The sequence below is a fragment of the Trichechus manatus genome, unplaced genomic scaffold, assembly GCF_000243295.1.
Source record: "Trichechus manatus latirostris isolate Lorelei unplaced genomic scaffold, TriManLat1.0 scaffold00028, whole genome shotgun sequence".
NCBI classification, from domain to species: domain Eukaryota; kingdom Metazoa; phylum Chordata; class Mammalia; order Sirenia; family Trichechidae; genus Trichechus; species Trichechus manatus.
Window position 1 is genome coordinate 8,443,573 of NW_004443964.1, and position 6,000 is coordinate 8,449,572.

Genomic DNA, 6,000 nt, shown 5'->3' on the forward strand with positions numbered 1-6,000 from the left:
AAAGAAAATGTGTGCAAAGCCCCTGGCACAGTGCCCAATAAATGGCAGCAATTATACTTTTTTCTAACCAACTCTGAGCAAATTTCCGACCCCCTGAGCCCACATTTCTCCCCACCTGGGCCATGGGAAGAAGAGCTGACTAGAGCCTTTCCTCCACCCCACGCTGAGAGAGAGCAGAGAGAAGATGGTAAGTGAAGAGCAAAGAGTTCAGCCAAGGCACGTCTGCAAAGAGGACTTTTGCATGCTCTCATGAGTAATTAAAAATTGTGTTTGGTCTTCCATGGTTGCACGGTGAAAGAGTCATCACAAAACGAGCTTCAAAGGCAGCGGCATTCCCCAGATGTTTGCTCTTGACTTCTCTCTGCTTAGTATTTAAATCCCCATTAAGAAGCAGCTGTGACTTTGGGCAAGCTTGGGCCCACTCTCGCCTTGAAGGAGATCAAATAGTCTCAGAAATTTGATTTTAACTGTGATTGCTCTTATTCATCTTGAACTTCATTTGAGGCTGTAATTCCACACATCCTGCCTCTCTCTCCTCATTCTATGAGGATTAAAATGATGACAAAATAAGACTTCTGCATAGTGGTAGAAGAAGCTGGAATTTTGAACTTGGGGAAGAGGCAGCTCATGCAATGACCCTAGAATTGTGTATTATGTGCCCAGCTGTGCCTTCAGGGGCCCTTATGGGCTCATAAGTTGTCGAGGTTTTCATTCTACTTGGATCAACAATCAATGCTCAGGGAAGCAGTAGTCAAGAAATCAAAGGATGAAGATGGCACCAACATGGTGCCCTAGACAGACACACCACACTGTCCCTCTGCAGCAAAGACCTGAAAAACTAAGTAAAACAGATACAACATCAATCCTGGAAGTCTGAGCATCAAATGAATGGAAAAAGGGCTAGATCAAACACCAAATGGAAGGACAAACTGACGGAAAACAGAGAACAAGGAGAGATACACAGTGGAGGTCCTCTGCCAACTAACATGGCATAGTGTGGCCACCTTGAAACACAGCCAGCAATGACCGCAGACAGGGAGTATGGGAAGGCAACTTCACAGACCTATCAAGGGGAGACAGAGCACCCAGCAACCAGAGAAACATACTTCCTCACCCTACACCCTTCTAGTGAGTAGAAGCAAGAACCCCCCAATCCTGGCAGCCACTACTCCTGGGGTCGATAATATCAGACACCCCTGCAGGCCCACGTCATCCCCTACTGCCACACTGACTTTTCTTTTCTTCGTTTCTCCCTCCTACATAGCTCCATAGGCCACCTCCACCCCACTGACCCCTAGGTCCACCCCACCCCCACCTGCCAGCCCCCACCATGCCACCATTTTTTTCCAGCCCCTGCATCTGCTCCAGCAAACTGAGCCCACACCACCCCTCCACTCCCACCACTCAACCAGCTGCTGAATGGTGGGAAGTGAGTCTGTACCACTACCCATCCAACCCCCACCCCGTGAGAGGCCGTGAAAGCTCCCACACCTCTGGACCAATGTCACAAGGCAGACAGCACCTGCACAGTCCACCCTCAGCCACCACCAAACAAGTATACAGCAAAGTGGGCCCACCCGGCCTGCTGATGCCCTGCCAGCCTGGATAAAGTGAGGAGAGCTATCATGCCCACAGATGAGCAAAAAACAAAGCACATCCAGCCTGGCTGCCCTAACATATCAGAACAAAACAAAAAAGCAAGATGAAACAAACAAATGTATAATCAATAAATAAAGAAAATAATACCTTAATGTCTCAGAGACAGCAGATGATATCAAAACATTAAAAAAGGGAAAAGATTACTCCAGCAAATGACCAAAATAAAGAATCAGATAACCTTTCAGCAGAAGAAAAGGCATTGAAACTACCTGAAATGGAATTCAAAAGACTAATATCTAGTGCTCTCCAAGAGATTAGGAAAGAGATTAAGGAAAATAGACAAAAACAAGGGGAAAAAAGACAAAATCATGGAAAACACAGACAAAACCAATGAAAACATTGCCAAAATCAAGGAAAACCCAGATAAAGCAATAGAAGAATTCAGGAAAAGAATACAAAAACAACGTGTCTAAATAAATAATTAGAAATCATACAAAAACAGCAACTAAGATAAACAACAAAATTTCAGAAATGGATAACTCAATAGAAGGTTTTAGCAGCAAATTTGAAACAATGGAAGACAGAATCAGTGAAATTGAAGACATATCCATGGATGCCACTTTGAGGAAAAATCAGAAAAAAGAACGAAGAAAAATGAAGAAAACCTAAAAATTATGTGGGGCATAGTCAAGAGCAAAAATTTGCATGTGATCAGAGTTCCAGAGCAGGGAGAGAAAATGAAATGGAAAACATAGAGAAGATTGTTGAAGATTTGCTGGTAGAAAACCTCCCAAATATCATGGAAGATGAAAAGCTGACCATCCAAGAAGCTCAACCAACCCCATATAGGATAGACCCCAAAAGAAAGTCAACAAGACATATCATAATCACATTTGACAAAATCAAAGACAAAGAAGAGGAGCAGCTTGAGAAAAATGAAAACTTACAAAGGGAAAACAGTAAGACTAAGCTCTGATTATTCAGCAGAAACTATGCAGTCAAGAAGACAATGGGAGGGCATATATAAAACCTTGAAAGAAAATAACTGCTGTGATAGTTAAGGTTATGTGTTAACCTGACTGGGCCATGATTCTGAGTGGTTTGGCAGTTATGATGTAGTTTGGCAACTATGTAATGATGTAATCACCTCCATAATGAGATCTGATATAATGCAATCACCACCGTGATAAGATCTGCTATGAGCAGCCAATCAACTGAAAGGGAGTTTCTTTGGGGGTGTGGCCTACATCCAATATATGTGGACTTTCTGGCACAGCTTGCTAGGTTTTGCTCACTCTGGATCCTGAATCTGACCACTGGTTCTTGGGACTTGAGCTAGCAGCTTTCCTTCTGATTTTGGGATTTCTTGGCCTCCACAGCCTATGAGCTAGATGCCTGCTGTCTGACCTGCTGATCTTTAGCTCACCAGCCCTTGCAGCTACGTGAGTCAGGAGAAGCCTCCAGCCTGACCCACACACTTGGGACTCTCCAGCCTCTACTACTGCATGAACCATTTCCTTGATATAAATCTCTCTCTCTCTGTCTCTCTCCCTACAAGAGACACACCTTAGACACAAAGACATAAATATATTAAAAATCAAAGGGTGGGGGAAAAAAAAGATCAAACAAACAGTAACCAAAAAAGAGCAGGTCAGGAGTGGCAATACTAATCTCAGATAAAATAGACTTTAAGGCAAAATCTACCATAAAAGATAAGGAAGGACATTATATAATGATTAAAGGGACAATCCACCAAGAAGATATAATCTGAGTAAATATCTACACACCCAATGACAGGGCTCCAAACTACATAAAACAAACTCTAACAGCACTGAAAAGAGAAATTGACAGTTCCACAATAATAGTAGGAGACTTCAACACATCACTCTCAGTAAAGGGCAGAACATCTAGAAAGAAACTCAACAAAGTTACAGAAGATCTAAGGGCCAAAATCAACCAACTTGAACTCATAGACATATATAAAACACTCCATCCAACAGCAACAAAGCATACATTCTTTGCTGGTACAAAGAACGGAACATTCTCTGGAATAGACCACATTTTAGGCCACAAAGCAACCCTCAAGAAAATCCAAAACATTGAAATAATACAAAGCATTCTCTCTGATCACAACGCCATAAAGTAGGAATCAATAATAGGAAGGGCAAGAAAAGAAAGAAAGAAAATTAAATACACGAAAACTGAATAACACCTTGCTTAGAAAAAACTGGGTAATAGAAGAAATCAAAGAGGGAATAAAACAATTCCTAAAATCAAATAAGAACGAAAACACACCATACCAAAACCTTTGGGACACAGCAAAAGCAGTGCTCATAGGTCAATTTATAGCAATAAATGCACACATCAAAAAATAAAAATGGGCCAAAATCAAAACGTTAGCCCTACAACTCAAACAAATAGAAAGAGAACAGCAAAAGAAGCCTACAGTCACAAGCAAACAGGAAATAATAATGATTAGAGCAGAAATAAATGAAATAGAGAACAGAAAAACAATAGAATCAACAAGACCAAAAGTTGGTTCTTTGAAAAAAATCAACAAAATCGACAAATCATTGGCCAAACTGACAAAAGAAAAACAAGAGAGGAAGCAAATAATGCATGTAAGAAATGAGATGGGGGACATTACAACAGACTCAACTAAAATAAAAAGGATCATAATGGAATACTATGAAAAATTATACTCCAACAAATTTGCAAACATAGAGGAAATGGACAAATTTCTGGAAATACTCTACATACCCAAACTAACACAAATTGAGATAGAGAATCTGAACAGCTCCATAACAAGAGATTGGAAAGGTAATAAAAAAAACTCCCAACAGAAAAAAAAAAAAAAGCCCTTTCCAGGATGGCTTCACTGGAGAATTCTACCAAACATTCAGACAAGATCTCACACCAGTACTACTCAAACTATTTCATAACATATAAAAGGAAGGAATATTCTCGAATTCATTCTGTGAAGCCAGCATAACCCTGATACCAAAGCCAGGCAAAGCCACCACAAAAAAAGAAAATTACAGACCAGTATCTCTCATGAATATAGATGCAAAAATTCTCAACAAAATTGTAGCCAATAGAATTCAGCCTCACAGCAAAAAAATAATAATAATACACCACGACCAAGTGGGATTTATGCCAGGTATGCAAGGATGGTTCAACATTAGAAAATCAATCAACATAATCCACCACATAAATAGAACAAAAGAAAAGAATCATATGATCGTCTCAGTTGTTGCAGAAAAGGCATTTGATAAAGTCCAACACTCATTCCTGATAAAAAATCTCAATAAAATAGGAATAGAGGGGAAATTCCTCAACATAATAAACCCTCTTGGCATAGTGGTTAAGAGCTATGGCTGCTAACCAAAAGATTGGCAGTTCGAATCCACCAAGTGCTCCTTGGAAACTCTATCAGGCAGTTCTACTCTGTCCTATAGAGTCGCTATGAGTTGGAATTGGCTCGACAGCAACGGTAACGAGATGGAAAAACTAATCAGCAACTTTATATGGAAAGGAAGAGGCCTGCCCCAGATAAGCACAGCATTATTGAAAAAGAAGAACAAAGTCGGAGGCCTCACACTACCTGATCTCAAAACGTACCATACAGCCACGATAGTCAAAACAGCCTAGTACTGGTACAATGACAGACACATAGACCAATGGAACAGAATGGAGAACCCAGACATAAATCTATCCACCTATGTTCAGCTGATCTTTGACAAAGAACCAAAGTACATTAAATGGGGAAGAGATAGTCTCTTTAACAAATGGTCCTGGCAAAACTAGATGTCCATCTGTAAAAAAATGAAACAGGGCCCATACCTCACATCATAGAAAAAACTAACTCAAAATGGATCAAAGACCTAGATATAAATTCTAAAACTATAAAGATCATGGAAGAAAAAAATAGGGACAATGCTAAGGGCCCTAAAATATAGCATAAATAGGATACAAGCCATAACTAACAATGCACAAACACCAGAAGATAAACAGGATAACTCAAAAAGATTGTAAAAATTAAACACTTTTCCTCATCAAAAATCTTCACCAAAAGAGTAAAAAGAGAACCTACAGACTGGGGGGAAATAATTGGCTACAACATATCCGACACAGATCTAATCTATAAAGTCTATAAAATATTTCAACACCTCAACAAGGAAAAGACAAATGGGCAAAGGATATGAATAGATGCTTCATCAAAGAAGACATTCAGGCAACTAGTAGACACAAGAGGAAATGCAAATCAAAACTACAATGAGATACCATCTCACCCCAACATTACTGGCACTAATTTAAAAAAAACAAACAAACAGAAAATAACAAATGTTGGAGAGGTTGCGGGGAGATTGGAACTCTTATGCACTGCTGGTGGGAATGTAA